This window comes from Euprymna scolopes, chromosome 34 (genome assembly GCF_053919585.1).
Source record: "Euprymna scolopes isolate OS-2025 chromosome 34, ASM5391958v1, whole genome shotgun sequence".
NCBI lineage: Eukaryota > Metazoa > Mollusca > Cephalopoda > Sepiida > Sepiolidae > Euprymna > Euprymna scolopes.
In genome coordinates, this window is record NC_136515.1 from 504,585 (window position 1) to 517,605 (window position 13,021).

Sequence of the window (13,021 nt, forward strand, 5' to 3'; positions counted from 1 at the left end):
CAGTAGGTAACGACAGGGCTCTACGGATAAATTTATCTTTATTTAACCTTTTATAACTAAATATTTTCATTTACTAGCCAAACTCACATGGTTTTTGGAATATGACATCTTCGTTCTGTCATGAGTATGTACATCATAAAGGTTTTTCTGCATTTTTTAAAATAAGTGTAATTCTAGATATACACCAAATTTTATGTTGAAACTTGAAAGTATAAACATTTGGGGTTTGTATTACTGTACACATAGATTCGAAAAAGTTGTCAAAAAACTAATATATAACAAATAAATGATATCAAAGGCAAGATAAGTTACTTTTCTACCAAACTGGATATATTTTTTGTGTTTTTATTCAATGTAACATGTTTATTCAGCTCGAAAAACATACAGTGTTTACCGATGTATTGGAAAATTCAAGATGGCGCCTGACTCTCTTTAACACGGTAAGTTCGGGAAACGGTGTTATAAATAAAAAAAAAAAAAAAACTAGACAAAATACTGTTAAAAATCCACCGAATATATGTCAACCTATGTCACGGTAACATATATTGAGCGAGTTTTTAACAGTATTTTGTCTAGTTTTTTTTATTTATAACACTTTTTTCCAAACTTACCGTGTTAAAGAGAGAGTCAGGCGCCATCTTGAATTTTCCAATACATCGGTAAACACTGTATGCTTTTCGAGCTGAATAAACATGTTATATTGAATAAAAACACGAAAAATATATCCAGTTTGGTAGAAAAGTAACTTATCTTGCCTTTGATAACATTTATTTGTTATATATTAGTTTTTTGACAACTTTTTCGAATCTATGTGTACAGTAATACAAACCCAACATTTGAATTTCTTCAGATGATTTTTTAAGCAGCCTTTATTAAAAAAAAAAGATATTGTTCTTTTAAACTTTTATTGTTTAAATAATTTGACTTTCCTCGTTTAATTAAACGGAATAATGGTTAAAAAAATACATTTTTCACTCAGAAATGAGCTTTGCAAGATTGTCAGTGAACAAAAAAACATAATCGCCAAAAAATAAGCGTTTTATTATTTCTAGTCGCCACTTAAAAAAATCTCTCCCGAACGCAGTCATTTCACTCACAACGTAAAGCCCTGAGCGATTAAGTTAAGTTGTGAATTTTGATGCGAGACACTTTTAGTGCATATCAGGAAAATCCACACCTATAAAACAAAACCGTTCTCAGGGTTGATCGAAAAATGGGTGACAAAGCAGAAACAACAGTTCAAACTGTAGACAAAACATAATCAAACAATATAAGGTTATGTTGACGTCACGATTTCATGAGAGAAACAAATTTTTTCATCAGTTTCTCCACTGGAAGGATGCTAGCAAGATACATCCAAAGAATGTAGTAATAAGCGTAATTGAATGTTACCTCAAGTCTTTGTCTGTCTGTGCATCACTCATTCCGTTACGCTCATATATAGAGTATTGTTGCCACATCTGAGCTAGTGAATCTGCCATTAGTTTCTTGCTCCTAGACAGGGTTCAAAAAAGAGTCGCCAACCTAATAGGTTATGAACTATCAACTAAACTCCAACCTCTGTCCCATCGCTGAAATATTTCAATGGCAATGTTCTGACGAACTCCGAGCACTAGTAACCCCAATGATGACAATACCCTCGACAAACCCGACAAGCAGCAAAATCCCATCCCTATACTGTAGAGATTCCTAAATGCCATAAATAGCTTTTTTCTCTCAGACTGCTGCACTTTGGAATTTCCTCCCAGGCCCTGCTTTTTGAACGTACTGACATGCAAAAATTCAAGTGTAATGTGAACAGACAGCCCTGTCGGCATTCCTCGGTATGGGTGCCTCAGGCGATTAGCATTAAACCACATCCTTCTCAAAGAGAGAAGGCAAAGCCTGGGAGGGTGTACCTCTTAGAACTGTGAAAGAGAAGTTAAAACTCTATTAAGCTGATCATAATGAGTGAACCTATTTTTTAGATCACTGCGTGTTTCTTTCGCTATTCGGTATAAAAAAAGCAAAACTGGATTCGAATTGGCCGGGTGGTTGCCAGAAAGCGATGTAAATGTTTGGTTAATGTTGGCTTTTCACCATCATATCAGATAATTGCTTTCATTTGGACAACACTCCCCTAATAAACGGGGGAGCTGCTTTTCCTCCCCAAAGTTGGGTTTTCACCTCTTTTAAAACTGTCCCAAAGAAAATGTTAACTGCTGAATAGCCATTGTCTATGTCGTCGTAAATCTTCTATTTGACCACATTTAGCGGGCACCTGTCAATTCTACTGAAATAAATTCAAACGTTTTATACTTACTCTTTCTTGCTGGCCGAGCGATTAACGTTTCATGTTTTTTTTCAACTTCGCCTCAGGGCTTCGGGTTCGATCCTAATTACCTACCAAACTTTTTTTTTGATTTAAGAACACACACAGACACACCTCCAAACACCCGGGCAACGCTGGGTACCCCTACTAGTCTATATAAATAAAAGGCAAAACGGTTGCGAGCATTTTTGTATGTCCACGAAAGGCTTTTTTCACCGGGTTTCTCGACGAGGTTACATTCATTTAGAAGTTTCCTTATACTTCCTAGATTATAATATCTATGATTTGCGAACGGACGTCGTCTCTACATTTAGTTTGATCATCTATTCTATCCTTTCTTATGTTTGTTCGTCTTTTTTGTATAAATAAACCGAAACTAATCGAAGCAAAGTAGATCGCCTGGCTTTCCTGCCAGGATTCCAGAAAGGCAATTAGCTTTGATAAATGTTGGGTAAACTTTTCATATCAGACAATTGCTATTCATTTGGACACTGCCGCAGTCAGACGTCCATGCCTGCACCTGCATGAACTCATTCGCTTAGCAAATCAACTTTTTGATCAACATCTCTAAATTTGAACACTTTTCACTTCCTCTCATGTAGCAGTAAGATGTCAGCTTTTCTTTCACCTTTTTTTCCGCCTTCGCGTCGTGGGTTCTAGCCTGCCTGCCTACTAACACTTTTTTTTTTGCTCCAAACACTCGGGCAACGTCGGGCACTAGTTGCATATAAAGATGGAAAAAATAGCAAGTAGAACTGGCATCACTATTTGATGGCTGACACATAGCCATAGATACATAAAGTGTAATGTTAAATATTTGTGTATTAATCGATTAGGATTTTTGCTTTACTGAACATCTTTAGCAAATCAATTAAACTGATAATAATGTTTAAAAACTGTGATAAGTAAAAAGTGTGGAGGTTTAATCAATTTAATATTGAAGTAGGTTTATTATCGGACAGTAGACTAACAACTACTTAAGATAAACACCACCAAGCCCTGAAAGTCATACTACAATTTTTACATTGACTTTTCTATTTTTTATAATTTTAAATTTTCAAATAAAATACAATGTTTTACTGTTTATGGATTTTATTCGAATGAGTTTGTAGGAACATCGAATGAGGAGAGTGCATTATTTTGTTTGCATTCTGAATACAATGTATGAACATTTTGCAAAATAGACAAAACAATGTATGGGCATTTTGCAGAATAGACAAATAAGTTACTTTTCTACATGTTTGCAAAAGTTTTTTTGTGTTGTAACTTATTTTGAAACCCACCAAATAAATATCACATGGATATTTATTAGGTGGATTTCTATCTGTCTTGTGTTTAATTTTCGATTTTGGGGCGATTATTGAGACTCCCCAAATGATGATCCCATGTTGGATATTTGTTTCTTGTCATAACCTTAATACACAGCACTACTTGTGTTTCAAAGTAAATAAGAGATTCAAAATAAGTTAAAACACAAAAATATTATCCAGGTAGCTAGTAAAAGTAACTTATCTTGCCTTTGGTAACATTTATTGTTATATAGTTGTTTTTCATCACATTTTTGTTTCATTACTTACACAACAAAATGTTTGAATAAAAGTAAAGATATAAAAAATTAATGTTTTTGGCTTCGACAATGTCTTCAAATATCCCAAACTAAAATTTTATTTTCATTAAATCTAAAAACTTTTAGTGTGGATACATATATCTTTGCAAAACAATGACATCAAATTTATTTTGGTAGCACGATTAACCATAAAATTATGACCTTTCAAAAATGGTTGGAAATTATAAAATTTGCCGTCTTGTGTCTAGAAACCAAATTTCACAGAGTACAACTTAAAATGCAGACTTTAAAACAAAGTTCTCATAAATGTACCATGTCATCTTATGATAAGTGAAAATTAATAGTAATTGAAACAATAATTATTAATCCACCATTCAATAAATCCAGGGCTTAATTAATAAAACAACTTTCAGACAAGATTTGACTTTATTCATCAACACAGCTTTGTTCTAGGGTAACTAACAATTCAATGCCATTTTTGTAGAACACTGTGTCTTTGATCTCAAAATACACCTAAATTTTCAATATCACTTCTTCATTGGAGCAAAATCTCTGAAGCTTGTTTTGAAGTTTACAAAAAGCCATTAGTCACTGGAGGCTAAATTTGGAGAATATGGTGAGTACGGAAGCAATTTGAAGTGTAATTCATGTACTTCTACTGTAGTTACAATCAATTTGTGACATGGTGTATTAATGAATGAACACCTTTCTTCTATATTTGTGGCCATTTTGGGGGGCGACTTTTTCCTTCAAATGCATCAATAATGTTATATAATATTTGGTTCTTCTTTTCTCAAGATAATCAATGAATAAAACACCTTGCACATACCAAAATACAAAGGCCAAAACCCTGCTTGCTGCTGTTTACACCATTTATTGCTTTGGACGGTGTTTACCTGCTGCCATCAACACAGCTAACTACCAATTTTACTCTGAAGTCAAGCGCTCGATCCATATTTCATCCATTGTCACATATAACTTTTTGTTGCTTTGAAACTGTTGCAGACAACACTGTTGTTTTTTATCAACTGTGAGCAAATGTAGCATCCAGACTACCACTCTCATCTTAAATGTTTTTCTTACATTTCAGCCAATGAAGCCTCTAGCCTTTTTCAGTTACATCTTGTCGAACTCAGGAATTGTTATGTCAAACCTGACAATCAGTACGGAATTTCAAAAGGCACCCTTTTATTTAATCTATGTGTAGCTTGCTCTCGTTCTCTCAGCCATGATCAGATAGAAGTCTTAAGTCATTTGTAACTATATTTTTAGTATTGCCCGCAATGCGGATTGAATCTTCAACCTCCAGAAGACTGTCATTTAGAACTGATTATTACAAAGCACTTTTACCCATTGTGCTGCATGGTCCTGTTTGAAATTTTGGACAGATCTTTGAGTTTGACTTACAAATTCCAGAGTTTGATATAACATTTCTGAAGAAGGTCGGAGGTTATGTAACATAGCGCAAATATGCATATACAAATGCATGCTAAATGACGTCACCGGTAAAGTAAAAAGAGACTATAAAACAGAAAAAGATATCAGTGGAGCACATTTGAGATTATGTTAGAGGTGTGAGTTACGTTCGAGAAAACAATTATGTGAACGACGTCACAGTGGTAACGAGAGAATAATGAAATAAATGTTATTGTATAACACAAAAAAGCGAGTTGAAGTCCTTTTCTTTCTGTTCTTTTGCTTTGTGACTGAGGCTATAATGTGTTGGTTCCTAGACTATGTTACAGTTATAGTTGTGAGAATAACATCCCCAATGAGAATAGTATTTGTAAGAATCGCCCAAATAATTAAACTTATCAATCCTCATCAAAACTCTAAAAAATATGGTATAATGTGTATGTTTTCGCCCATTCATCAGTATGTGTGCATCTGCATATATATTATATGGCATGTATGTGTGCATGAGAAATAGTTTCATTAATACTATTGAATCCAAATTAATAATCTCCTCTGAAACTAAATCTTTATTGACTTGAGTAACCTTGCAATATCGTTTCATACAAACGCACAAGTGATTCAACGTAATTGTAGTAGCCACGATAGATTCACACAATTTAAACTAAAATATTAACTGTATAAAATACACATGAAAATCATGGTTAATTCCAGTAAGCATGACATTTTCAAGCATGATAATTTTATCGGAAAGACGTAGCTAAAAAAAAATTTTTTTTTTTGCTGAACGTATTGGTGTTAAAATCAACTTAACATTAGGTATGTAATTTGTGAAAAAAAAACTTTCTTAAATTAGTACATTAGCGGACATACTGGCATACTTCCAATATGGCTGATCTGTAAAGCTAGTCGGTAAACCAACCATATCAGTAATATGCCAATATGCCGCTAATTTACTAATTTAAAAATTAAAAAAAAATTTTTTTTAATGAAGACTGTTTAAAAAATATCTGAATTCAAATGTTTATACATTCACATACTTGGTGTACACGGTTACTTTACTCAGAACATATATTTACAGCAATTTAACATGCTTATATCTTCTATAAAACATTAAAAATGTTTCAATGCAAATAAGTCACAAATGAGTTGACAAACCAAAATAGTTTTTGACTGATTACACAACTGTATTCCTTCGTTTTGGATCAGAAACTAACCCTAATACTTAACCTTTTTATCTTAAAATCTAATTCAAACCCAACGATGGTGAAAAGGCTTTAAAATCATACATTTTTTATCTTTTAAAATGCTTTGAATTTGTAATTCAAAATGTCAACAACAATGGATTAAAATCGCATATGTTTTCTTTCTTGTTCAAAAGTAATTTTGAAGCCTTTAAACTTTCAGAAAAGAATCTAGATTTGCTTGAGCTAACGTTGAAAGGCAAAAATCACGTATTATGTTTATCTTGAAGTTTTCAACTTTGTGATACCTGCCATTAAAACAACATTATCTTAACAAATTTAGTTTTATATCAATTTTGCAGGTTCAACTAACAATTTAATAGCCAAATAATAACTGTAATAATATAATCTTAAAGCAATAAAGTTCAAGATAACCAATAATAATAATAATAATAATAATAATAATATGTACCAAATCTGGTTACTCCTATCTTTTAATTCATAACTAATTTTATTCAAATAATTATTTCTCAATGGCAACCATCTTGAAGCTGAAATCTTCAATATTACTAAAGAAAACATGAATTTTTCAGATTCGCTGTTATATAAAAGAATCTATGCTTTCTTTTAGAAGGCGAAATGTTTGGGTTTTTTTTTAAACTAGCAGAAGCGGGGGGGGGGGGGGGGGCACTAGACTGCGCCGTGTCGTAATATACGCTTAAATATATTTTAATTCATGCAGATTTATTATTAGAGAGACAATTCTCTATTGAATATTATATTTCACCTAATACATTGTAGTGGTTTCAAAAGTTAAAAATAAAATGACTTGGGTGCTATCACTGAGAATCGAACCAAAACATTTAGCTCTCCAGCCGTGTCTCCTACCGATGTAGCTATTGAGAGATAGGTGGGAAAGGTTTAATATTAAATGACTTGAAGAAATGAATTGAATATGGGCATGAGAAGAAAGAAATAAAATATGTCGTCAAGTCGATATGAACATTTTGCATTTCAACTTGCCGATATATCATTATTCATGCATCCAAACAAAGATTTTACTTATTATAAACCATCCTTGGTGTATGATCATTATTTCCTGTTAATTTTAGTGCTACGTGGCCAATAATTTAAGAGTTTATCGGTTAAATATTTACAGACAGACAAACGGACAGATATGCACATACATCTATTGTTTTATTTATACAGATTACTAATTAAACAATAGTAGGCGTAGTGATATCATTATAACTACCTAAGTACCTACTTACGTTACGCTATGCAGTGTCATTTGGTGCTACTAAAATAAATGCAACTGATAATAAGGCTAGCAATTCCTTCACTTGTCATGAGAAATTAAAAGCTAACATTATGAAGTTGCAGAATAGTTAGGAGTCGAGAAAAGAATAAAAAGAAAGACAAATAATTTATACCAAACACAGTAGAATTTAATTATCTGTCGACCTATATGCTGTTAACGCGCTGAAATTGTTTTATTTACTAGCATTTCAGCCCAGCGTTGCCCGGGTATTTGGAGGGGTATGTTGAGCAAAATAAAAAAAAATAAATAAAAAAAGTAAAATTTTTTAAGTTCGATCCCTAGCATGACTCCTTAACATTTATTGTTTTTGGCTCAAATCAAATTATTAAGTTAGATCCATGTCCAAGGAACCTATATCTAAAATTTCAAGTGTTTAGACCCAAAATTGGCAGAGGAGTTTGGTAGAGTTCTCAAAGGTCAAATCGTTGAACTTTGACCACTTAACAGCAAAATTTCTGTCCGAAAACGGATTACAAAGATTTTCCCAAATCTCACTACCCTGTATATCAAATTTCGAGTCTGTAGACTGAAAATTGACAGAGTTACTGCGTAGGAAAATGTACACACACAGACACGTTCACTTTTATACATATACTAGCATTTCAGCCCGGCGTTGCCCGAGTGTTTGGATGTGCATGTTGAGCAAAAAAAAAAAAAAAAAAGTGGTAGTAGGAAGGCAGGCTCAAACCTCAAAGGAGAAAAAGAATGGGGGGAAAACTTGACATCTTTGTTGTTACGACCATTGCCAAACTGAAAGTGACTTATGTTTAAATTAAGGCTAGACAACCGAAAGGAGGGGATGACTTTCAAAAATATCAGCAAAAAAAGCGACCCCCCCCCCGTGTAAAAAAGTGCCCAGTTGAAGGTGAAGATGTTAATGTTTTTAGCCAATTTTTCGATATTTGTCGTCTGAAAGGTCGAACTTCAAAATGATACTAATCTTGGTAAAATCCGTCGCCTCTGTTGAAAGTTTTAGGCAGACATGCATACATACATACATATATTTATATATTGGTAACTAAAAATTTTCGACCCAAATCGATTAAAAAGCTTGCCCTATCTCTGAATACACTTTATGGAAAATTTCAAATGTTTAGACCAGAAATTGTCTGAGTAATTTGGTAGAGACCGCAGAGGTCAATTTTTTTTTAACTTTGATCCCTATTATGACCCCTTAACGTTTATTGTTTTGAGCTCAAATCAAGTTATTAAGTTAGATCCATGTCCAAGGAACCTATATATAAAATTCCAAGTGTTTAGACCCAAAATTGGCGGAGGAGTTTGGTAGAGTTCTCAAAGGTCAAATCGTTGAACTTTGACCCCTTATCAGTCGAATTTCTGGGCGAAAACCGATTACAAAGATTTTCCCAAATCTGACTACCCTGTATATCAAATTTCGAGTCTGTAGACTGAAAATTGACAGAGTTATTGCGTTGGAAAATGTACACACACAGACACGTTCACTTTTATAGATAGAGATAGATAGATAGATTGCCCGGTCGTAAAACACGCTTAAATACGATATTTTAATTTGTTCAGATTTCGTATATATTATTATAGAGTTGTGATTTCAAAGTAAAAAAAAAAAAAAAAAATTGGGTATCATCAGCTAGAATCGAAACCGAAAGCAAAACTGTAGCATTCAAAGCTGGTGACGTTACCACTGTTCCAACGTGACACGCATATGAACTGATCAAAATTAAAAAAAAAAAAAAAAAAAAAAAAAAAGCGGTCTATGCAGTATGCACAAAATTTCATATGGCTGACTTTCTACGAAGGAACCTAAATATATTCTGGTGGATTTTATTTTGAAATTTAAAAAAATAGGATTTTAAAACATTTGTTTTATTTTATTTCATTAATGTTTTTTGGTTTTTTTATTACGATAAATATCCGATTAATAGCAAATTTTAAAAGAAAATATGTAAGTCACGTAGGGGAGACAAGGCACGCGCATATACGAGAAATAATAACTTCATGTTATATTATAATAACTTCATGTTAAAAATGACCGGGGAGGATTTTGTAGAGATATTTCAATATTGAATTGTTGCCTTGTCATTCCCTAAATAATAATAAGAATAAAAATATAAATTTGTTAAAGCCGGTTTTTGGTGCAGTCTTAGCAACAGAATGCTTATGAAGATGATGACGATGATGATGATGATAATGAAGCAATCTAAAGAATGCCGAGAAAAGGAAAGCCAATAACAACAACAACAGACATAAGCAAGAAAAAAGCAGCAGTTGTAGTTCACGGATGACAAATAAGTCGGCGCATCTGATTGGTTGATTTACTCAGCTCATATTTTCGGCCAATCAAAAATCGTCTGCAGTGACCGAATTTTAAACACGCCATCCGCAAATGACGGGGGCAAAATGGACCCCTTTTCTTCCCACATTCTTTCGAATCTTCTGGCCCAACTTTATCTAAATCGACCGACTCGCCTATAATTATGTTTAAAATCATTCACTTTTAAAAGATGGCGTTATAAACGTCTCTTTCTACTGAACTACGTATTTAAAACGAGGTATATTGAAGCGGTTGGCTTCCGTCATAACTGCCAAATTTTACCAACTGGTTTAACTGGCTTTAAAATTCTTAGTATACCCTCATGTACTAAAAAAAGATTTAGCTTTTCAAAGCTTTTCACTTCAAATAAATTTATAAGCTAAAAATATTACTTTAAAACACAATTTGTTTTAATTATTGACCAAACGATATCATTATAATAAATTTTAACTTTCTAGGAATATATATTTTTAGATAATAATTTGGTAAAAGAAATTTTTATTTTAATTCATAGTAAAAGGGGGGGGGAGATAAAAATGAAATAAAAAGACCCTAACTAATTCTTTTTCTTTTTTCTTTGAATAGATAATTATTTTTCTTTTTTAAAATATTTACATTTTAAATTACATAGAGAAGCAAAAAAAGGGGGTGGGGGTACGGTTCCGGTTTTTATCACTGGAAAACCTTTAAAACTATCTACTTTAATTGCAATCAAGTGTTGTTTCATAAACACAAAAAAAAATCGCGACTTTGAATGCTGCCTCTGTCGTACCAAGAACTATAAAACTTAAACACACACACACACACACACACACACACACACACACACACACAAAAAAAAAAAAAAAAAAAAAAAAGAAAAACGATTACCACTTTATTTCAGGACTAAAAATATAATTTAATATTAATTTAACTGTTCGAAATAAAAACTAGATTTACCATCGGCGCCTCTATTGTAAAATTGAACTTAAACGCTTTGTTTACTACTAAATATAATTACAGCATAATTTTGTTATATCTTCGAAGTTAAGGTAAAAGTTGAGCCTGGTCAGTACCAGATGAGTGACCACTTAAGAATACCATGTGCTGTATAAGAGCGGGCAGTGAATTACCCGTGTCCCAATCAGATTGCAAATAGCGGTTAGCTTTATTTAATCAAAGGTTTATTTATGTTCATATATTTAGATGTACAGAATTCACTCCTAAACTAATTAACCGATCATTATGAATTTGCAAACACAGCCGTTAGGCGTAGGTAGTGAAGCATTTGTGATAATTCAAATACCTCTGATTTTTGTCAAATTTTAACAATACATATGACATCAATTGATATTCTCCAAATTTTAGTTTCTTTTGGAGCATGGGCACAACCTCCTATGTGAAAATTCAAATATTTTCATCTTATTAATTTTATATATAGATCATTGGTTACTCAACTAGGGTATTAAGACCATATGTCAAGATTTTGATCCTTTTCTGTCAAAGAGAGTCAAGTATTACTAGTTAATGTGCATAAAAAATATTTGAGGGTACGGCCACTGGCTCTGTAAGAAAATTCATAGTCATATAGGTCTTGGTGGTGCTTCAATTCTGCAGCCAGGCGTAACTTGAAGGCATTTACTGAGGGGGCAAGTGAGAACTTAGCCCGTTCCGAACAAGAGTAACTCTGCTGGCCATGAGAGCCAGGATGATGTTGGATCTAGATCTTTAGTTTGTGTCCCCTGGCGCATGTGTTGAGGGTTGGAGCGAACAAGCCATTACCAAAGTTGGTGCAAGGTCTTTTATGGTAGACATTATTGAAACCCCTTATTATTATATCGGTACATTGTCTGCAGAATTCAGTTTTGGCACGTTAAAAGTATACAGGTCGGTAGATAATTAAATTCTAACGTAAAACTTTTCTGATGCAAATCTAGAATTAAACCTAATTAAAAATACAGAAAGTGACGTATGTACTCATCACGGAATGAAAATCATATTCCAAAAATCATGTAAATTGATCAAGTAGTTTTATTTTATATAGAAAATCATATTTTTAACGATTTTTAGCAATTAATCGTAGCGATTACAAGATTGATTTTGATCTCTTATTTCTGAAGAGGTTGTTACAGGAGAGGTAACTATTTCTTAAATATGGTGGATCAAAACACAATCTTCTTGCTTCCTAATAAAATTTTATTTTCTTAGTTAAAAAAAAACTATTTAATCAGTTTATATGAGTTTGGGAATATGAGAATTTTGTTCCGTGACGGATACGTACATCATAAAGATTTCTCTGTATTTTTTGTTTTTTAATTAGGTTGAATTATACACTTGCACGAGTTTCCTTACATTCCTCTGATAGTTGTCCGAAAAACAACAGTGAAACTAAGTGAAACAATTAGTCAGCTGTTGATTATTTTTCTTTCTTTTGCTAAATTTGCATACGGGAGGGAGGCCCAAAAAGTAAACTTATTGAGGATATGAAAAGAGAGAGGAAGGGGCACCGGGCAACACCAAATCTACTAACGTAATTGAGAGAAGCTAGTATTAACTTGAATTACCTTTCTCCCTTTCACAATACGTCAAAATGTAGAGAACCATTCATATATTTATACACACACAGGCCACACCTTGGGGTTTGCTCTTAACTATAGCAATAGGTAGGTAGGTAGGTAGGTGCCTCAAAAGGATCAGCACTCCTTAACAATCTTGTAGACTGTACAGATAAGTAACATTTTGACTAATTCCTCACCCCGACTTCTCTCTCTCTCTCTCTCTCTCTCTCTCTCACACACACATTTCTAGTACCAGAAATGAAACTAATGACAGCCCTAGATAATATTTTTGAGGAGGGTGAGGGCATGGTACACAACTATCTACATCATCATCAAAAACATAATCAAAATGTGTTTAATGTATTGGCTAAGAATCTATTTTATATATATACTAG

At 33.0% G+C, this 13,021-nt stretch overlaps 1 protein-coding gene across 4 annotated transcripts in view; it reads right to left on the minus strand.

The window, feature by feature from the left end:
* LOC145259067 (low-density lipoprotein receptor-related protein 8-like) overlaps positions 1–13,021 on the minus strand; it is a 116,332-nt gene that overhangs the window by 55,430 nt on the left and 47,881 nt on the right. The gene's annotated exons all lie outside the window — the stretch shown is intronic.